At 45.4% G+C, this 23,186-nt stretch overlaps 1 protein-coding gene across 2 annotated transcripts in view; it reads right to left on the reverse strand.

Moving 5' to 3' along the window:
* The window catches only part of AUTS2 (activator of transcription and developmental regulator AUTS2), a gene marked incomplete at its 5' end in the record, with an annotated part of 806,697 nt that overhangs the window by 192,120 nt on the left and 591,391 nt on the right, over positions 1-23,186 (reverse strand). The gene's annotated exons all lie outside the window — the stretch shown is intronic.

A 23,186-nucleotide genomic window follows, 5' to 3' on the forward strand; every position in this document is an offset into this window, starting at 1 on the left:
GAAAAGCGGTGTACTCCTTGTTCCTAAGTGGACAGTGTCAGATACGCTTGCAACACCTTGAGCGGAGTTTGCACAGCTGGTGTTCACGACCTACGGCTCTAATTTCCTTTTTCACTGGGGCTAGAAGCGTTCATTCCCTCTGAAAATGAAGCCAATGTGTTTCAAGTTGGAGACTGAAAACCGAGACTATCCAATTCATTTCTAGCTCCTAAGACTATATCGGTGTGACTGATACTAAAGTGTTGCCAGAGAATAAAGAAAGATACCCTCCCCAGCTGTAAAATAAGGCCGTGACTCTGAAGGGCACCGAGTTGTTCATTAGAGGTTTCTACAGAAAATATTAAGGGCACCAAATGATCCCACCATTTCCCGCTTCCCTTTCAAGTGATTCATCTCCAGATCAGACCTGGATTCAAAACCCCATCATTGGAATGGACCCTCATTACCTGTGCTATCAGCACCATCCATAAATGTATCCTTTACCTCCTAATTAGGCCAACAAAGGAGGGCTATTAACAGCTAAATGTGTTACAAATGCAGCATTAGGGATAGAGACTATTGACCTTTTTACTCCGAGGGATCTATATACCCCTTTGTTCTGCTAAACACAGCTTCCTCTTGTCAGGGCATCGCTGGTAAAGGGAATATAATCTGTTCTCTGATTGCACACAGGCTTTCCTTGTACTCAATTAGAAAAATAAAGAAAGAAGTTATCTGTACCTCTCACAAGGAAAGTGGCCCCCTCCTCCTTAGTACACACAACACTCACAATCAGCACTGAAAGCCTGAATTTTGCTAGGGCTTGTGGACGCCGATGAGAATGACGAGTGCTTATAGCACCACACAAAATCTGCCTGTTACTAACCTCAGATGACCTGGAGAGACTAAAGAACAATCCTGCGTAGTTTCATACACTCTGATTTTTATATCAGCTGAAATCTTAGGAATCATACACGTATTTTCAAATACAGTTGAGATCATCAGTTGAAAAAAAGGAAAAAAAAACACCCTCAAGGAATTCAAACTCTACATAATGTGTGATAATAAGGCTGTTATTGTGAAGGACTCTCTAATCGTGTATTTATTCACCTGCTCCCCATTAGGCAGATCTGTTAAACCAGCACTTTGTCCATCAGCACTTGAGTGCTTAAAGCTGAGTATGCCTCTTTCATAATTGCTGGCACCAGCGAAAGCCAAATTCTGAAACCTCTCTGAATGGGGCTTGCATTGTCAAGCATGCCTGAGAGATTCCTGCCGCGCTCAGCTGTCGGAGATGCCACAGCCTCACCACTAGTTCACCTGACAGAAGTCCTAAGGAAAGGCAGTAAACCCAGGAAAAAAAACAGAAGGGGGGGGGGGGGAAAGAGGGTTGGAGAATGCAGGAAGGGTCAATCCTCACCTGATACTTTCCTCTCCTCCTCACTTTATAAAGTTAAATGCTGTCTGAGATTTATTGCTGTGAAAGGGAAAGTTAACCACATAATCAATAAAAAAAAATCCAATTACGGTCTATGGTTGGAGAAACATTGCATATAATAAAAGTCTCACTTACAAGGATCTTAACCTACTCGGTAGTTCAGTTATGCAGTGGATATTAAGTCACATAGCTATGAACGTGAAACCAGTGGCGCCAGACTGGGCTCGCGTTCACAGCAAGCGCAATGAATGTTTTCCTACCGGTGGGAAGGGAAAAGGCACAGACACTGCAATAAAGTCTTACTTGAACCTACTAAATCAGCTCACAACAAGCATCACTGTGTTGACCAGCCTCCCCGGCAAGACGGGTCGTTACACCCCTACCATCCTCCCTGGAAAGGCATTTCTCTTAGTCTAGGTGATTCTTTTCAAGGCATGTAGAGGTATTGCTCCCTTTCTTTCCATTAGTCACCATTCGCCCAGGTGGAGCTTTTGCTACCTATAAGAAATATTCCCAGAAAACCTATCAGCTTTGTTTCAGACACGCAGACACTCCATATTGCAATTGGAAGTCTGCAATATGGTACGTTTGGGGCAAAAAGCGTGCAGCTCTAAACTAGAGGAGAAAGTGTAACTACTTCATTGGCAGAGCACGGAATGGCTTCGTAGGTTTTAAATCTGCCTTTGCCCCCGGTTTATCATAGGACACCGGGGAAGTCATAGCATATCTCGGTTCCTCTACTGGTAACAGAAGGATGAGAATGTCAGCATACCATAGTGAAATAGTTCCATATCTACGAAAAAAATGCACATTGGTATCATGCCATGAAGCATGTTTTTAAATGACAGACATCTCAGACCATAGTTGCATGCTCATTACTATAGGATGACCACTCTGCTGTATCTTCTGGCAATGCATATTTGATTTGAATTAGGCAGGAACAAACTGGCAAAAAGTATTTACGTTCCTGACTTGGCTGTCGGGGGAAAGGTGACACCAGGTCTATGGCGAAATCAGGATGACAATACTTGATCCAGCACGCAGTCCTCCAGGACAAAGTTATGCCTTTTAAATTTTGGACTGTATTTGAGTCAGCGGGGCTTCTAGTACGTTAGCACCTTGTGTCATATGACCATGGATGTTTTAAAATCCAAAATTATTTGCCTAAAAAATGATTTACCTTCCATGGAACCACTGTCTTAGTTCTTCTTGACCTGATAGAAAGAGTATCAGCACTGGAATAACCTACAACTGGCATAATCTTGTGTTTTAGCAACACAATATGAAAGTTGCATTTGTGACTTTTCCCATGAAGTCACCAGAGAGAGGAGGCTGTTCACACAGTTTGATGATACAAGAAAAAATGTGGCATGTGTAAGAGTAAACTCCTGCTAAAACATGCAGAGCGGAGATGTGAGGAAGCAACATGAGCCTTCACGGCACAGCTTTAGCATCACAAGGCAACACTGAGCTTGTTAGAGTAGATGACAATGACTTTTAAACGGAGTAACACCTTAAATTAAATGGGTCTGCTTTCAGTTACATCAGTACAAACTGGGGGCAGGTCCCTCACCGCGGAAGAGACCAGAAGCATTGCTTCTGCCCCAGCTCAGCCGAGCGAGATCAAGACAGCAGAGCTACTGCGCTCCCCGTGAGACAGGCTGAAGCCCGGCGGCTCCACCAGCACACTGCCACGTGCTGATGTTCAAAGACGCGAGGCGAGCATGCCGAGCAGCACGCCGCCGTTGTTACACCCCGCTTCTCGGCAGGACACGATGTGTCACACAGGCACACCTTTGGAGTTTAAAAGGCCAAGACAAGAGAAAGAGAGAGAGAAGCATCCTCATTTTAGAAATAGTAAAAGGAGAGCCTAATCCTTGTGGGAGTTTTGCCCTTTAACTCCACTTCATTTCTATGGGAGTTGGCACCTAAATACCTCTGCGAGTCTCGCCTTGATTTATCCGCATCACACAGATGCTGGGGCAGAGCTGGGAGACCAACCGAGGCTATGAACCTCAGTCCAGCGCCTCCCATTCAATGGCAAGCTTTTTTCAAGGTCTTTAAAAATGCAACACACTTGTACAAAGGGATACAAACGAAGTTAAACCCTGAAAAGGTTTTGAAACTCAGACTAGTGGAGTCACTTAATGATGATCTCTGCCAGAAACTGGCTCCTAGTCTCTTCATCAATCATCTATTTGGTTGGGGTTTGCTCTTAAATATTTGCCCATACCAGCTGCAACAAGGAAAGGTGTTGTGGATGTGAGGAAAATATAAGTTCTTTTCTGGATTTTAGTTTAATCACCCCTAATCTAGTTTAAGCCCTAAAGAGAAGGCAATTGCCAAAACCAAAGCAGTCTGTCTTTTCTTTCTATATGCGTCGCATCCCCCAGTATCCCTGTTGCAAATGGGTCATGGCTAATTGAGTAACAAGAGAGGTGTCTTTCTTAAACAGCACAAACCAGTCACTGGTATAAATGGCTACTGCTGCACCATTTTACAGAGTGACTTCCACTAGCGGTGAATTCTTCATGGAAAACAACTAATTTTTCGTATTTAGCCATTGCATCTGCACTTCAAAGCTACACCGAGGGGAACAAACAAACTAAAACCCACTCCAGAGACGCTCTATCTTGCCTTTGAAATTCATTCCTATTTTCACTGCTGCTTCTACACTGCCATGGTCCCATCAGACCCAGCTTCAGCCTACTGCTGACCACGCTGCCTGCATGACGGCTTGCAGGTGGCAGGGCACCTCTCTTGCTTTGCAAATGCTGTCAAAGGAAATTCCTTGAACGTCACGGCTTCTGAGGTCTGGAAGAGCGCAGTTACCAGCTAACATGCTGTAGGAGCGGGGAGAAGACAGGAAGGGAGTGACAGTCTCGAGGCATAATGCAGGCACCAGGCAGAAGCTGCGCCACAGCGGGACGAGGGTGTTATTTACTACAGTCTTCCACAAAACCTCAGGTCGCGCCTTCTGCCTTTCTCCTGGGCAGCTCTCCAGAAGGCAGCAGCAGCACCTTGGCAGCTACCGATCGCCAACCCGGCTTTCCTCTTTCCCGATGCAGCTACAGGCTGCGTCTCTTACCGAGATTTTCTGAGAGGAACAGTTGCCATGGGTTAGGTGAGCAACACCGATGCTCACTAGACAACCTCGGTACCATTTTGCAGGCTGGATCTAGCCCACAGATCTGAAATGCCTGAAGCAATGGACGTTACGTGATGCACAGGGATCAGTGAGGCACCATCAATGCACGGAGCACGTCTAGAGAAGACTGCTCTTGCATATTCTTGACGAGATCCAGAAACCACGCAAGCAGGACCTCAGCCCCTTGTGCTAGGGCCCCTCCGAGCACAGGCAGGGGGGCTACGGAGCCTGTTAGAAGAAGAGAAGAATAAGAGAAGCCTTGGATGAACTATTCTGGACAAACCAGCCAATTAAGGGAAGGGGACATGAAGGCTGGGGACACATGGCAGTTCCATCCATGCTCTGGTTGGGCTGAACCCATTCCTTACTCCCCGTCATGCTGCCAGTCAAAGCCGCCTTGGGTTTAATAGCTGCCAAAAGCACTGAATCTGTGTCGTCTTTGCACTCGATAGCAGCATTCTTGGATGCAAACATTAGCACTTTACCCTAACCCAATTAATACCTAGTGTTCAGTCACAGCACTGATTAACATGTTGTTCACAGTGATTAAAACATTTCTTCTCCATTACCATACAGTTAAATGCTTGGAAGAGAGCTACAGTTAATGGGATACAGGCAAGGTTGCAAATTGTGGCTGTCACACTTGGGGAGGGGAAGGAAAAACCCCAGCCTTTTTTCCTGCTTCTTCCTCTTCTTTTAGAGTTGCTAATTAAGGGCTGACTTTTTGGGCAGAGAAAGAGGCGGGTGGAGGATGGGGAAAAGGAACTTTAGGTAATTGAAAGAATCCAATTCATGCAAGCGCCCGACTGGTGCTAACCTACATCATTAAAGTTGCCAGCTAACAAACATCAAACACAGGCCAGTATTAATGAAGCAGATGTATTAATTTCCGATTTCTGAGAAAGCTAAGCAACTGGCTGGCTTGCTGGCTTCCTCTGTCTCTCACTCCCTCTCTCTCTCTCTCCCCATCTGACAGCACTATTAATGATCTTTAATGCCCCACAGGCACTAATGGGTCCCGCTGGGAGTCCAGAAATACTGCAATTTGTATTGAGGATTTAGACATAACAAAAAAAAAAAAAAAAAAAGAGCCCTCTGCTCTGGGGAGCAGGCGCTTGATCAGTCGTTTCCCCCTGTGGAATAGCACAACAGAATAATAAATGACAGCTCTGCGATTAAATCAAGCCTTCTGCTTTAAGTGCCAGAGAGTGTGTGATTGTCACTAACAATCTACCGCTTGTTAACACCGCTGGGGTATAAGCAAACAGCAGTCAACACTCCCCCCGCCCCCCCCAAAATGGAGGCGGTCTACCTATTACTTCATTTATATATCTATCTATCCCGAGGGGAAACAATTCCCTGTAGGTGGGGGTTGGGAGGTGGTGGTGGTGTTATTGTTATTGTTGTTGTTTTTAAATAACTTTTGTTATTCATGTATTGAAAACCTGAAGGGAAAGGGGGGGGGGGGGGGGGAAGAAAAAAAGCCATCTGCAGCCACGTTCAATCAGGCAATTACTGCCGCCGGCTGCGCGCGGGACGGCACTGCGACCCCCGGCCATGGAGCAGCCCCGACCGCGCTGGGACCCGACACGGCTGCGCCAACCGGCCCTCTCCAGAACTGCCAAAATGAAGGGGTGCGTCTCCCTCCCAACAGCCTGGCAAGGCCAGCCTGGACCCCCCCCCCCGGTTTTAGCAGCGCTGACAGCAATCCTTTTGTGTGGCTTAGTTAAGGACAAATTGGGTTTCTCTGCCCTGGTCCCACGTCAGTCCTTTAAGGTTTAGATTCTGCTCATTTTACCCAGCAAAGAAAACACAACGGGCCCTGTAACTAAGGCTCTGCTTCTGGCCATGGATACTCGGAGCGGTAATATACAGCCCAAAAAAGACCTGGACGGTACAATATACACCCAGGGACGGAGGACCTCCTCCCATTGAAGTCAATCCCCAAACTCCCACCGAGTTCAAAGGCAGCAAGACTGAGCCCCCAGGCTGTTTCTGAATGTGCCAACAGCATGAATTATCGGAGCAGGATAATTATTTTTCTTAGCCAAGAGGCAAGGTATTCTGTCTCACTGATACAAACTTTAAATATTACCCTGCTGTTTCATTTAGACGGAGACCAAAGAAAGGCACAGTGGCCCGTTATCACGGAGTTTTACGTTCAGATGGAAATATATCAGGGATAAGGTTTTAACTCTGACATTAGCTGTCCAGACATTTTCATAACACCAATAACATTTGGAATTTCATCTATGAAATTACTCATATCTTAAGCATTTTAGATTTATAGCTTAGACATAAAGAGACTTTTTGACTCCGTCCGACAGAAGAAAGCAACAGATGGAGAGGAGGCCTGGGCAATAAAAAAAAAAATAAAAATATCGGGAACATCCACTTCCCCCAAAACAATTCCTTAAAAATTGGCCTTCGTATTTGCCTCCAGATGAAATGGAGATGCTGTTACATACAATTTAACTATAAATTACTTCTAGATGATGAATGGAATGAGTAAGAGTTTCGGTTTTAAATACTGCTACTTGAATCTCTTTAAACTTCCATAAACAGGCTGTTAATTTGCCAAAGCAGATTGGTGTGCCCGAACTTTCTGTGTGGTAATATACACACAGAGAGCCATTTATTATGTTTCTCCTCTGCTCTCAGATTTAGGCAAAATACCCTGAAGACCTATAATAAACTCATGATTTCTTGGAGGAACAATTTAGGTTATTTTTAAATGTAGATCTTAAAAGTTGTAGGATTACTGGATGGGAAGATATCAATCAAGTGATTCAAAATGTCCATTCTCCTTAAGTGAGTGATGGATCTTCTTTCTTCTTGCCTGTCTTCTCCTCTTTTCTGTGTCAGTCATACATCCCGGCTGCTATTCACACTTCATTCACAATCCTCTGTACCTATAATCTCTGTTATTTTGCTGTCGACTCCTCATGCCTCATTAGGCATGTTTGACACCTGCACCTAATACCTTTTCACTAGCAATGCAGGACAGCTTTTGACAAGAACAGATATTTTTCCACAATAGCTTTAAAGAAGGTCTTCCAAGTGTGTACCTTGCGTATATTATGGGGTTAATGGGATTTTTCCCCCTTATTCAATGAACTTACATCTTATTCCACTCTCCTTGTTAGACACAACTGGATTTCCCTTGTCTTGGTTAAAAGCACGTGTGCACACGCCCGTGGGAGGGTAAACCAGCAAGAGCAAAGCAGTGATTTGGGCCATGGGGGCCTGCATTAAGTACCTAAATCAACACAAACGTATGGATATCTCTGTGTCTATTTTAAAATAATATAAACCTAATTAACATGATAGCTTTTCTATATATAGGTACAGATGACATTACTCCTACAAGAAAACTATCCTATTAATTAGGCTTGAACTACTTAAAATAGAGTACTAAATTACTGGAATTCTTGGACTAATAAATTACTGTACCACTCAAGAGCACGAAACTAATTCTTTCGGGACTGTAACTTCATTTGTTAAAGTGCGATGAATAGTTGCTCAATGTCATAAATGAGTTAAAATCATTCTAAAAGCTACAGGGTCACAAGAAGTCAAACATGATCCTACACGCCACTCATTTAGTGAGGTTAGCGCTAATTGTAGAATACCCCACTGGGAAGTAACAACCCCCAACAAAAGGTGTACGCAAGCTGTACTAGGCTGGTTTGTGCCATGGCTTGGGGGAGATGGGGAGCCTCACCCAGTGACGTCAGCCTCGCCAGAGAAGTTCCTGCAGGTAACACTCCATACAGAAGAAGTTTGGAGGCCTCGGTATGAAGCTATTATTTATGACGATGACAACGATGACTAAAATATGAGGATAAAGGGGCACTCCTCTCTCAAACTGTTCATTGCTTATTAGAATAAAAATTGCAAAGGGTAGGCTTGGTTTTGGCTTGGCTCTTTTCGCTTGCAATTGAGCAAAACTGGAACCGATTATTCAACAATATTCAGCCTATCTGTCAAAATACAGCTCTGTTTGTGCTGTAAACTAAGCAAAACCAACCCAGAGCTACAGGGAAATGTATTCTATCCTTCTGCATCCCGAGAGCGCACATAGCTGTGCTCGGACCTTCCCCAGCTGAGGTTGGGGTGCTCCACCTGAGGGAATGAGGTCACTTTTTTCAGAAATAGTAATTTCAGTAGATGCCAAACACGATTTTCCTGCAGCTGTTTTGCGGTTCTCTTTGCTACATCAGAACAGCTGAAAGAAGTCAACAGAAAAGCAGACTGAGCACCGTCCACCACACCGCGAACTCGGACCAAGGGATGCACGTTTCCTTTTTTTTTTTTTTTTCTTTTCTTTTCTTTGAAATTATAGCTCTTTTGTTGTTGTTTAATTTCTCTTTCCAGTTCGGTGCCAAGGCAAATGTAAGGAAAGGTTGAAATGGCAACTTTAGAATAATAATATCAATAAAAAAAATAATAATCCACAGGAATCAAACATAATGACTGCAGCACGGCCCCTCCGCGCCCCGTGCGGCTGGTCCTTTAGAAGACCTCCCCTGCTATGTTCTTATACAAAGGAAACTATCTGCTCCCCACATCTGGCATTATATTTGACTGTCCTCACATTAAAATTAAATTCTGATAAAAACGGGCATAAAGGCGAAAGGGTTAGTAGGAAACAGTTCGCAGCAGTATTGATGAGAACAGCTTGCAGCTGGAAGCCTGAGATAACACAGTTTGTCAGAACGCTGTCACACAGCTGCCTGCATAATGAGGTAAGGAAAGGGAAAAAAAAGCTCTTTCATTTGTTATCAGTAGAAATCTCTAAAAGAGATGCATCATTTAGAAGTAGCCTGACTAATGGTCAAGTTCTACAGGGATGCAGATGGGATGTGGAAAATATTCCCCACCAGCAAAGCCCCAGGCTCCATCATCCTCAGCAACTCGCAGGCTGCTGCCAATGCGGGCGGACAGGCCAGCGAGGACCCTCTTCTGCCTAAAACGGGATCTCAGAGGCTGAGCTGGGGTTTTCAAGTGTGGCAGGGGTAAAATCCAGTTGTTAACCGTGATTTTGCGAGAACTGCCACCCTCATGCCGCTCTTCAAAAAGCTACACACTTAGGGCATAGCGTCTAACTCATACCAGTGCAACTGCAGTAAAATCACTCTGAATTTATACTGCTGGCCGAAAAGACTCACACCCATAAATCTTTTGAAATACATAAGGCACATCCTTGCAATGCATACATTTATTTACTTTAAAAAAATGGTTTAAAGCACCATTTTTCAATTCTTTTCCAAGAAGCAGCAGTACCTCTGAATTCCCAACCACTCTTTCAGGTGGTTCAGTATGGAAAACAAGGAAGACGCACCATGGGAGCTGCTGCAGGTGGGACCAAGCATCCATCTAGACCAGCATCCTGCCAAGGACCACTGGAAGAAGGCACACACCCAAAGGCACCTACCACTAACCTGGTCATCAGGAGACTTTCTTATCCCCACTACTCTGATAACAATCTGTTAGATTCGCAAAGGAAAAAACTGTCTTGAGACAGACTTCTACCAAGAATAGTTTCTTTTGATGGACGTCATCAAGGCAGAAAGTCAAAGAGGAAAACCTCTCACCAATTTATTGCCATCAAGTCAGATGTCTGGATAAAAAATTTGAACCGATCCACATATTTCCGTGTGCCAGTTCAAGCTATTTGTGCACTGTCACAAAAAATAACCCTACGCTCAGAGCACCTGCAGCAGGGGTGGAAGGGTAGGAATGGCAAAAGAGAGCAAAGACGCTCTTGACTTCTAACAGCAAGATGAATCGCAATTTGTTAAACTGGTTTTGACAGGTAAAACTGGGTACCTAAGACACAAAGCAGAGAGGACGTCGCACCAAAGATGCCAACTATTGATTGTGACCTTTTACAGAGGAACACTTTCATTGCGCGAATAAGTTGTCCATGTAGTTAAAAGGCCAAGCAACGCTGAAGGTATTTTTTTCTTCCCTTTGCCAAATGTTAATTTGCACTGAGCGATTCACAGGGACTTTACAAGGATCACAGCCTTCCACAGAAATCTCCTTCATACCTCCACTGAATTGTGAAAAACAGTTTTTATGATTTAAAGGGAGTCATATGTATTATTTCTTCTGTCTCTCTCCATTTCTAAAGACATCAGAGATGGTTAGGTGATTTTGATGTGTCTCTCCTCTCTCTTTACATTCCTCACGTGTTGCTCATTTTCTCCATTCCATTTGGGTTACAAGCCATCCTCTGTCATGTCCTGTTTCATGATCCTTTACCCTCGTACTCCGTATTGCTGTTTCACTTCAAAGGGAGGTTCCATCTCACGGACAGAAACAAGGGCATCTCCAGACAACACCGCACTGATATAAAAGCTGTTACTGCAGCAGAAGAAACCTTGCCCTGGTCATACATGCTACATTAGCTTCTGCAAACACCAGAATAACAAACACTTCTTATTTTAAAAAGTGTTTTTTTCATTGCTATGTCTCCAGACTTTTTGAAATATGGATATAGATTTGAATTCATTTTATTTGTCTAAAATTTTGGGGTTTGAAGCAATCCATTTATAAAAAGCGAAATTAAGAGGAACAATAGGAAAATGGCACACTGAAATAGGAAAACGGCATGAGTAAAACTGACTACGGTTAAAGAATGACAATTTAAAAGCAAAAGAAACAAAAGCTTCATCTTAAAGGGAGGCAAAATCAATACAAATACTAAATCATTGAAATAGCAATGCAAAGTTCCCCTCCTCTCCATCAAGTCTTGCAAACACTTCCAGGTAAGTCCCTAACTCATGCTATTCACCAGACTTTTGCACTTTCCTTTACCATGAATGAGGTCACGGAATCACGGAGTTTTCAGAGTTGGAAGGGACCTCTAGAGATCACCCAGCCCCACTCCCCTGCCAAAGCAGGAGTGCCCAGAGCACATCACTCAGGACCGCATCCAGGCGGGTCTTGAAAATCTCCAGAGAAGGGGACTCCACCCCCTCCCTGGGCAGCCTGTGCCAGTGCTCTGGCACCCTCACCGTAAAGAAGTCCTTCCGTGTATTTGAACGGAACTTCCTGAGTTCCAACTTGTGCCCATTACCCCTCGTCCTGTCACTGGGAACCAATGAAAAGAGCCTGGCTCCGTCCTCCTTCAACCCACCCTTTAGATACTTGTACGCCATAATAAGGTCTCCCCTCAGCCTTCTCTTCTCCAGGCTAAAGAGTCCCAGCGCTCTCAGCCTGTCCTCATAAGGGAGATGCTCCAAGCCCTTCATCATCTTAGTTGCCCTGACTCTACAGTACCTTTCACTATTACACTTCTGGACAGAGCGATGACAGCTGTACGAACACTTTTAGAGTGTGTTATGGAAAAGAAAAAAATACCATGTGAGTCCATGCCTCTAAAAAAATTTCTTCCACCATCTATTCCACCCCTGCAGCCTACACCCAACCCAATCATGCTGGATTTTGCCATTTTAGAAAAAACCCTGCGGACTCAGTACCTATGGCTCTGGGCTTCCCTTTATTTACACACCTGATGGGGGAAGTGGGGTGGAGACATCAGGAACTGGGAAATGTGACTGTGCTTCTGCTGTTCTTTAGGTCTCCTCATGCAGGTACGCTCCAAAGGAGGAGCAAGAAGGTATCTGCTGGAGGCCTTCTGCTATGAAGACAAGCTGAGAGAGTTGGGGTTGTTCAGCCTGGAGAAGAGAAGGCTCTGAGGAGACCTTAAAGCCCCTTCCAGTCCCTAAAGGGGCTACAGAGAACTGGGGAGGGACTCTTGATCAGGAAGGGGAGCGACAGGATGATGGGGAATGGTTTTACACTGGAAGAGAGGAGATTGAGATGAGATATTAGGAAGAAATTCTCTCCTGTGAGGGCGGTGAGCCCCTGGCTTGGGTTGCCCAGAGAAGCTGTGGCTGCCCCATCCCTGGAGGTGGTCAAGGCCAGGTTGGACGGGGCTTGGAGCAACCTGGGCTGGTGGGAAGTGTCCCTGCCCAGGGCAGGGGGGGTGTAACAAGATGGTCTTTAAGGTCCCTTCCATGCTATGAAACTATTCTATGTATGTGCAGAGGTATTTTGGCCTGGAGTGGGGCGCTCAGGACACAGCACTGCTGGAGGCTTACTGAAGGGTCAGATATAGCCCTTTCAGCACAGACATGCCCTGCACCATCTCCCAAAACAGATAGTCCAAGGGCAACAAGGCAGCTGGAGCTCCTCAAGACTGTATGAGCTGCTGTCCTGGGCATGCTGCACTCAGATGGAATTTCTATCTGTTAACTGTGAGGTGTCTTTCTCTCCTTGGCAAGCGCAGCACTTGTTAAGATCGCAGGGGCAAGTGGAACTGCGTGTAGGTGTGATTTAATGCTCCAGTGAGCTCTAGCACTCACTCAGCCCCTCATTTGAGAACAGAGACTCCCATTTTCTCCTTTTGACACTGATGCACGTTGCCTTTGGGACCAAACGTGTGGAAATGGAATCACATGAAAGGAAAGGCACAATTATGAACAAGTTATATATATATATATTTAAAAGGATGATATCTGGGAGTTTAATCAACTTTCTGCATAAATAATACAATCTGCCTGTAAAATACCTGCTGAGCGTTGCAATCTGGTGGCCACCAGCCGCTCCAGGCAGCCCTTGGGTGAACACAGGGCAGCGGCGGGGCAGGACCAGGATGGCAAACTGCACTTTGGCTGCATGCAGGAGAGCTGCAGAGCATCAGCGAGGGGTTGTTCTTCCTTGCAACTCCCTGAGGATTATGGATTAGGAAAAGGGATGCCAGCTAAACCCTATATCACTTCCCCACCCCCCCGCCCCACCAGGCCACCATTGTACCTACTACCGACATTTGTCAGAAGTCTGGTCTGAGAAATGCAAAGATTGCCATAACACTGGTGAATCTACAGATTTTGAACAGCAACCTGTCCTCTATTCACCCGACTTTCAGTCGTAAGCGTATAGGTGTTGGCATCCAAAGCTTGTTTGCACAACCCGTGTGACACCGCACCTTCCAATCTCTGCCCTTCCTCTTTCACAGCAAAATAAATCAACTGCTCAAAACGTCCCCACCTACGGCTGGAGGCAGACAGATCCTCTGCCGCACCACAGCTGGCTCCTGTGGCAGCAGAAACTTAACACAGCTCTAAGTTACCTTGGCAGCCATGATTTACAACAGTATTTCAGTGAATCTAATCAGAAGTGTGAATACTCCCCTCCTATCTGGCACACATCGTTGGCGTTCTAATTATTCACACATTTTGGCAAGCATTATGGTGTTCCCCTACCAAGCTCCTAATCCCTGCAGATCAGTTAAAATAAATGAAAGAGAGAATCAAAAGGCACTTAAAAATTCAACGGTTCTCTAAATGGGTTTGAACAGGCTCCAGATTATCAGTGGTTGCAGTTGACTAGCACTTAAAATTAGGCCCTCCCTCTCCTACACACCTCACGTTTCCCCTTCTCATTTAAAGGAACTGCCTGCTATTCCAATTCCTGGATGTACCAAAATGTCCAAGTGAGTAAAAAAGGAAAATATATGCATATCACTAGCATTCAGTAGACACCACGCAACTTTGAGGTTTGCAATGCGTATTTGAAGCTATTAACTGCACCGAGAACAGATCACAACGTGGCAAACAATTCCAGAACACGCTAACTCAGGACAGCGCGGTAACAACCCGAGTTTTCCTTTTGTTATTTCTGTGCGGAAGAAATGCCCCAACACAGGGGAATGAGCTGCTGTCTTACAAAAGAAACGTAACATTGAGATCTATCCCATTCGCAGTCATTAAAAATGTACATTCCTTCCCTTCCTCCTCCAGCCTGCGTACGAGGTATCCGCGGAAGAGACTTCCCCTCTGTGCTGCCCTTTCAGTCCATTTACTATCTATACGCAGACGTTTTGCCAGCTCTCTCTCCAAAAGTCACTTCAACGCTGCTACAAGTCCTCTCCCCCGGCCAGGCTCCCCCCAGCGCGCCGCCAGCAGAGGTACATCCCCTCCAGGTCACCCAACATCTCCTCCTCTCCAGCCACCGGCGCCAGCGCTGCCCCTCGCCCTCCCCCTCGCAGCCCCTCGCTCCTTCCCGCACGCAACGCGCTGCTCCCGCTGCGCTCCGGGGCCCGGCACGCAGAGCTGGGAATAAACTATAACCTCCCCACTTCAGGTAGTTTAGCGTTTAGGGCTCAGAGCCAGTTTTCTGCTGGACCTCCCGTCACTCATACACACGTCTGCACACACACGCGCGCTTTCACTGTCATACTTTTATATTTCCCCGAGTTATTTTTCAGCCAGCTATTTATGAGAGCAAAGACTGCTTTATACGGCGCAGTTCCTTTCCTTCTCCCTTACTTGCTCCCAGGTGCCTTGTATAACTGTGATGCTTTTGTTACCGCACCGGCATCATACCAATAAAAACAGCACCCACACATGTCTATTTATTAAAGACTCCAACCATTTATGTACCTCTGTGTTCGGAGGAAACACCAAAGGAGTAAAAATGTTGATGTTTCACACATATGAAATAACACAGGACAGGTCAGCACCTCGAAACGACTCTTTCTTAGGTGTCACCGTGGAAACGGGCCAAGATAAATCTCCACATCGCTGACAACAAGGGTCTTGGAGTGACACTCGTACTAAAATGCAGAACTAAACAGAAAGGGGAAAAAGCTAATAAACACATATGTGAAGAAGACACTCCTAAAAAGGATGTTTTCATGCTTTTGTGTAGTCTGCAACAATGAGAGACTAATTTCTTATTTGGTATAAATCAATATAGTATCATTAAGCTCATTAGGATTTTGCAGATTTACACTGAACAAAGAACCGTATAGTACTGTTCTCGGTTTCTACTTGTTAGGAGAGCGATGGAAATAGTTGGTCATGCCTCAGTAGCACAGCAGTTCTAGTTCACTGGTGGCTGCCAGCCTGTTCTAGAGGACAGGAAAGAAGGAAAGCAGAAAAAATGGAAAGACGAAGTCATGAGGAAGGGGAAAGGCGAGTGAAAGAATGACATGCGGTGTCTGAGGGCTTTTCCCATATGCACCATCTCCGCAGAGCTCTCAGAAGACAGCCCTTTTGTCTGGCAGTTCTAGTCGGACGTATCCACTCAATGACAAAAAGTTAACTCACATAAATGTTATTATTGAACGCTCTGAATCTTTTGAAAACAGATAGTAAAGGCATTAATATATCCATACGTATTTAGAAGTGATTCAATTATGAGGTCGAATACCGTTGGCTACATCTAACTTCCTGGCTTCCGTATACATATTTCAATCAATCAACTATTTTCCATTTTTATTTTTAACAGTATTTTTTAATATTCATCAGAGGTTTGGTGTGTGAGGCACAGCATAGCCAGAGCATTAAAGAAGAAGCTTTAAGCACTGAAGACTTTATAGCTAAGGGCCCCAATAACATGGCTCTTACGAAACCTATCCCCCGCATCCAAGAGAGCAGCACACACTTGCAGACTCTGGGCTGACTTTGTCGAGAAGAAAAGCCAGGGAGTGACGTGGGGACACCGAGGAAGAAGTGGCAATAGTCACAGGTAAAGCACACAGAGGGAGCGAGTTTCCATTACTGTTCCATAAAGGCTCCATCTTTGGGGCCTCATTCACGTACAACGTCTCGCCGCTTTAGAGCGGAGTGCAGTTGTGAAGAAAGGAATTTCTTTTTCTTTAGTCTTCAAAATCAAATTACATTATTTGTCCTCTCGCAGGTTGCAATAAGGCCAGCAAAAAGCCACGAAGCTGGTGTGCATTCCACATTGGGCACTCTGGTTAATACAAAAGCATGTGATTGTGCGTCCACAGATCTGGTACGAATTATTGCAGAACAGCATTCCTCATTTACGAGCGCAGTCAAAACATTAAGGAGGTTTAAATTTTCTTTTTAAGATGCACTCAATTTTAGTAGACCTTTTCATAAACTCTTTTTGGAATGATTTTTTAAGATTGTTAGCAACAGAACAAAGTTATCTAGAACACATCTGTATTACGGTTGAACCTAAATAAATTTTTAGATAAGATATATTAATGACTTGTATTTATATGGCGGCTCAAAGCGTTTCACAAATATTGACGAATTAAAGCCTGATGACAGACTTCCAAGCAGGACAATGTTAACATACCCTGTTTACAGACAGAACCGTAAACTCTGTCAAGAGATATTCAGAGATTAAATGATTTGCTCAGGGTCAGAAAGTCAGGCACAGCACTCTGGAGCCACATGCTGCCACCCTCCCCTAAACACACGATTCGCATTACGAGCCATCAGCCACAAACGCAAACATCCATAAACGCTGCCCTTGCGCCGGGAGAGCACCACGCTATTCACGGGCTGGAAGAACAGAAGTTCTGCTCTTGTTTTTCCTCATCGCATCCTACTTAGTCCGCAAACAAGAATAAAAAATAAACAAACAGAGCAAACAAATAAATGCATAGAGGAATTTGGCCCGCTGAATGGCAGTTAGCTTTATTTATATTCTCTGTGCCAGAAACAATGGCAGCCTATTATCTGCCCTTCAATATGATAAATGTATGTAAACTGAAAAAGTCTATAGCTCATAACAGATAACGGTTTGTACCTTTAGTGTCTTAAAGCAAGGCAACTTTACGCCATAAACGATTCCTTGTCTAGCAATAATGTTACGTTACGCCTTCTCAGGGAGAAAAGGGAAGAGAAGGGGAAGGAAAAAGAAAATCTCGTGCAATTTGACTAAAAATGCAAAAGTTATTGTAATGTACTCATTAGATGCACCGCAACGTCCAGTGAGCCTGAGGGATTCTGGGACTTCTCTCAGTAGCTGCCAAACAACAAATAAAATCATATCGTTGGACTTGATGTGGGGTATTTCCACCACATATGCGTTTCTTTATTGGATGTTTCTTACCCATCTACTTTTACTTTGCATTTGCTTTGGTTATCTATGCACATTATGTATGTTTAAATGGTGGTGGTGATTTGTAAAGGCTCGAACGGCCAAGGGCCATCCGCTGGGAAGGAAATGAGCGCCACCCTCTCAAAGCGCCGCCACGCAGAGGTGCTCACACCACTCTCCCCTATTACACGCCTCAAATAGGCAAAGAATGTTAAAACAGGGAGAAATCAACCCTAATCACAGCAAAAGCTGCCGAAGAGCCTTACAAAAGTCACCTAAGAACAAACTGAAGAGTGACTGGTGCGAATCCTGGCCTGGTATAAACTGAAACCACAGCAGGAAACCAAACGTCCGGGCCAGACGCAGTCCGAGCCTACGTACACGCGATATTCGAGGCAATCTTTGCGATTCAGAGAGCCCACACCAAACTCAAGGCCATGCAGGCACCACTGCGTGGCGGCGCTGCAACAGTCTGAGCACAAAAACCCCCGAAGGTTCTTCCAGACAAAACCCATTTTGAAGGAGACACCCAGGGAGATGTAGTTCCAGGATGTCTCTCACAGAGTGCAAAACTCAAACCAACGTGACCTCTCTCCACGCAGCTCGGTCACAACCCAGAACCAGATTCCACGGTGCTGGGAGAGGGACGGACTCCATGATCTGCTCTGATCTGCTCGGGGACAGTCACGCTGGAACCTCTTTCTACCTTTGTGTGCTGCAAGGACAACGCCGCTGGCACAGAGGCGCCGCGGGACGTTCGCGCTGCGCGGCGGTCGAACCCCTCTCTTAAGGCACAGCTTTGGGAAAGATCACCGGCGGAGGAATCCCTTCATCTGTCACACCAGTGGTGTCTCACCGCTCCGCGCCAGCCAAATGGGCTTGATCACAAGCCCGGCTGCGCTTTTTGATAGAAGCTGCAGTTTTAAAACACCGCTCGCCTTTTATTCTACGTGGGATTTTCTTTTCTTCTTTTTTAACTTAGCAAATGCCACGGTGCACTCTCATTTTCAATTTTAATGGCTAAAGATATGCACGCAAAAAGCATCCTAATTACTGCTTTCCTGGCAGACACAGCCATTTCCTTGGGTTTTTATTGCCATTAGTTTTCCTCACCGATTTATCCTTAGCTACTCTCTTTGCATCTTCCTCGCCTCCCCTGAGCCCCTTCCTCCTCGCTTCTCAAGACTTGTCAGCACGCCTCCAATCCCCGGGAGAGATTGAGGGCCTTGTAAAACCCACTGCGCAAACAAGCATTCCTGTTCATTTATCACATTTAGCATGCGCACTTCCACACTCATCAAAACCGAGCCTGAGCTCGCTAAGTCATTTCCCTCTCCCAATTACAAATTAGTCCATTAGGCTGTCTGCAGTAGGCCCTCTGTTGCATCTTGGTAATGGCTTCTGAGATTTCCATCATAATCGTAATGGCTCCCTGTGCAGCCATGAGGGCAGATGGAGGCCGCTCGTGGGTAATGAGGTATCACACTACCAAAGGGCACAGCTCTGGGCTCATTATTTAGTCTTGGCTGTTTTGTGAAAACAACAACAAAGGTAAAATGCTGAAGGGAACACTTTAGCATATTAAATTAACACTTCTTGAAATTTCTCTCTGTAAACACGCCATATTTTTTCTTTATGAAACATCCCATGTGTCTGAGTGTGCGACGTGAGGGAAGAGGGAGGAGGGGAAAGGGGACCACAGAGATGGTGCGCGCTGCCACGTCCTCCCCGCAGGCAGAAACCCTCTCCCGCGGGCGCTGCCGGCACCGAGCTGGGGCACGTCAGGACAGCCCAGGGGACCTCGGCTGGCCACCGCGCTGACAGAGGGCTCGACACGCCGCGGGTGCCTGCGGGTTCACGTGGGAGCTGCTCAGCACCGACCCCTTCAGATTATTTGAGCTGCCTCTAAAGGCAACATCTCCCAGGGAGGTATCTGCTGGGGAGGTGAACTGGTTGACTGTCTGGGTCCAGTTGCCAGTTGTGGGACTTGGCACTGTGCTCCTGTCGCAACAGCAGCCGAGGCTGGATAGTATCTAATGCCCAAAGCTGTGATCACCCCTAACGAAGACGGCACCCTAAGGAACCCGTGAGACGACCCTCCTCCCGCCTCCACCTCCAGCCACGGCTGCCCTGCACGCAGGGGTGGCCCAGCACCGCAGCCTCCAGCACCGCTGGCACCCAGCCCGGAGGGACACGGAGCCCGGCAGCTGAGTAACTTATTTCAGAGAGAGAAGCAACATTTGAGACAAGCAGGTTAAAAATCAATATCAATTAGACACTCTTTGAACATCGCTGCTCTCTTTAGATTTTGTGTATTGGATGTGAACCGTTGCTAATTTGACTTTGTTCCCAGCTGCGCAACGGCGTTCAAGATATCAAACCCTACTGCATACTGGAAGTTAGGGACAGTTAAGAGAAGGCTCTCCCTTCTCACTGGAGCTGAGCTTAATTTGTTTTCCCTGACATTATTTTTTACCCATCTGAGATCACGAGACTCCAAACAGGGCGGTGGAGAGGCCAGCGGCAGCGCTGTCACGCGGGCGGGAGAGGGGACGGGGAACGAGCGCGGGAAGGGACGGGAAGTCTCAGCCCCTCTCCCTCACGCAACTTCAAACGCCATTACACGAGTGAGTCTGCAGGAGAACAAAAATGTAATAAATGTCTTTATAGGTCTGGCACCTTACGGAATTTGCCTAAATGTCAGCCAAGGCACATAGAGGAAAGAGGCAAAGCAATCAGCAAAAGGAGGGATTTTTAGGCAGAGCTGGAGGTGCGGCTCCCACAGGGAGACGCAGGAGCAACCTGAACCTTTCTCTTCAAGATCTTTTCCTCGAGTCACTGAGCAGCACCTCCTGTGCCTCTTTCAGAAAGTCCTGCTGGAGCTAGCCGTGCTGTCTACGCCAAAACACATTGCTAGATGTTAGATAGCGAGCAAATATTGAAAAACATGTTTCACATCTGAAATACTGTTCGTATAGGGGAAAAAAGAAAGCCGGACCAGTGATTCTTTGAGATAAGCGGAGTGCAAATACAAAGTCAGCAGGCGGATTGCTATCCAACTCTGCTTTGGTGAGCAGTAAAACACAAATTTATGAGCTGGGTTTTGTTAAAGTCGGATATGGATTTTTGAAAACGAAAAGGATGGATGGGGGGATGGCAGTGAGACATTTAATCAATGTCATAAAAATGTAACATTCATTGGTCTCCTAAAATGAAATTAATAATCTGTGTAGAAGTATCATTAGGAGATAAGTGACATTTTTAGGCTTTGATTTGTAACTTGTAACAAATCTTACTTCCACATATTTCAAACATTCTTAGTGATATCCATCTTTATTAAAACATACCAAAACCTTTTCACCTCTGCTAGAGTGGCCCATCAAGCATTTCTCCCCCAGCATAATATCCTTAAGTAAAAAGATACATTATCAGGCACAGACTTTCCAGTAATGAAGGCAGGAAGAGACATGCTCCGTACCATATTCAAATTAAATCAGGGATTTCAATACTCCCTGATTATCAGGGAGTCTTGTCTTTCACTAATAAATTTCTCCTTCATCCCAGGCACAGGCTTTCTGAGCTCTCGCTGAACTGATCAGACCTTTCATTGTGTGCAGAGGGGCAAAAATAAGGTGCATGCGTGTGGGGAGGAGGAGTGTGGGGCGGGGGGATAAAAAAATTAGGCAAGTCTGCTCGATAAATGCTTGGAAATATTACGTGAAAAGGCAGCCGTATAGGAACACAAATCTGATTCACATGCCCTGCTGAATTTAGAAGGATTTGGGGGAAGGAGTAGCTAATATACAGAGGCTTATTCGCCTTACATTTAACGTCAAGGTATTTTGCATCAAAGTTATTTTCATACATTTTAATGGCGCTACCTTTGATTTGCACCAGCTACGCGAGAGGAGAAACCGGAGGCCAGAGCCTGGATTAGCAGGCGCCATCTCTCAGACAGGAGGGGAGGTGACACGCTTCCTCTCCCCGCTCTGTCCCCCCCCCGCCTTTTTAAACATAAGGCACAAAAGGGCACCAGGAAAGACCTTTTTTTTTTAATTAGCAACAGAATCACAATCGACTTTTGCAGCCGGGAGAGCGCGCATCTCTTCTTCGCGGATCCCTGTCAAACATATTCTAATTAAGCTGTTTCCGTTTTCATTGTGGAACAAGTGGAGGATGACGACGGGGAAAAGTTGGTGAGAGTTATCACTGCGCACATTCAGAAGTTACAGAGATAAAGGACAACCCCCATGTTGTGGCTGTGACAACAATAACAGATAGAGTCCCCTGCTGAGAGCCAGCGCGCCGGAGCCTGGCGTACTGTCCTCGCCTCAAACAGAATACGGGAGGAACAGAAAAGAGAGATAAAGAAAGTATCACAATCCTATCTGTAAATGGAAACTGAGGCACGGAGAGATGCGATTCTTTGCCCAATATGACAAAGCTGCTCTACATCAAAATCAAGCGGTGCACCTAATTCTCCAAAGTCCCAGTTAAGCGCCTTAATCAAAAACCGCTTCAGGGCCTAGAGAGAATCGTCCTTTATATTAATTATCCTTTACATTGAAGAGTCACTAGGAAAGTGTTCTTGTTTTTACTACTAGGCCAACTTCCAAAGGGTCCCACTTAATAAAAGATTCAAAACTTCACAAGGGAATTTTGACCAATTTTGTTACCACCTTTGATTCTAATTGTGTTATCCCGTAATTGGTCTACCACGTGAGAAGAGGACACGTTTCATTTATTTATACAGCTAAATCTGTACAAATTTAGTATCCACGTACGAGGGAGTTCGGTGACACTATTATCGCCATACTGATGTCCTCCTCTCGCTTAGCGCCATTCAGATTCGAAGTAACAATTTAAAATGAAGCGTCCAATACCATAAGTGAGCACAAGAAATATCTGACCATTTCCAAACACCAAGGTGATATTTTACATACGCCCAAGGGCTTTGTGCTCCCAAGTTTCATTAAGAATGGCTCAGGCTGCAGATCTGCAGGTTGGGGCGTAATGAGTCTGGAGGAGTCTTTCTGTATTTGGAATTGTTTTACTCACAGGAGAAAACTATACATAGCGGTATACGTGTACACATCTATAAACCACTTCCACTACTTTCCCAGCCAGAAAGCCTCAGACTGCCCACAGTTACTTGGCTTCACAGCTTCTGGGTGGGCTCACAAGGCCACGTCAGGATTGTCACAGACAACTGGTTGCAAACAGACCCGCACCAATTTCATGCTGCCGGAAAGGGCACGCAGCTGCCCCGTTTCATTCTCTGCCTCTGAAGTACCACCTATTGACAGGTATTGAGAATAATGACTTGGTAATTCACACTCTATGCCCCTGTTATAATTTCTGCATACCTTGCTTTTCACTGAAATTGTTTACCAAAGGAAAAAAACCAAAGGCCCCTCCTTTCGAGAAGGTTAGGTCTTTGCTCAGGCCCACAGATTTTAACCTCATAAATATTCCCAGCTATAAGATCTTATTAAGAAGGTATGTCTCCCAAGAGCATAAAACCATCAAGCTGTAAATTTTATTTAATTTCCCATGAGATTTCCTAGCCTCATACATATAATTAGAGTGCAGTATAGAGCACTTTTTGTGTTTTGTCAATAAATCACTAGGGAACAATCAACGTTTAAGAGGACAAGCTTTAATGATTTTTCAGACCCCTAAGCAATCATGCCTGCTACAGTGGCAAGCTGGTCTTTAACTTTCTCTAACTAGGATTGTGGA

Source organism: Vanellus vanellus, assembly GCF_965231255.1.
Source record: "Vanellus vanellus genome assembly, chromosome: 19".
NCBI lineage: Eukaryota > Metazoa > Chordata > Aves > Charadriiformes > Charadriidae > Vanellus > Vanellus vanellus.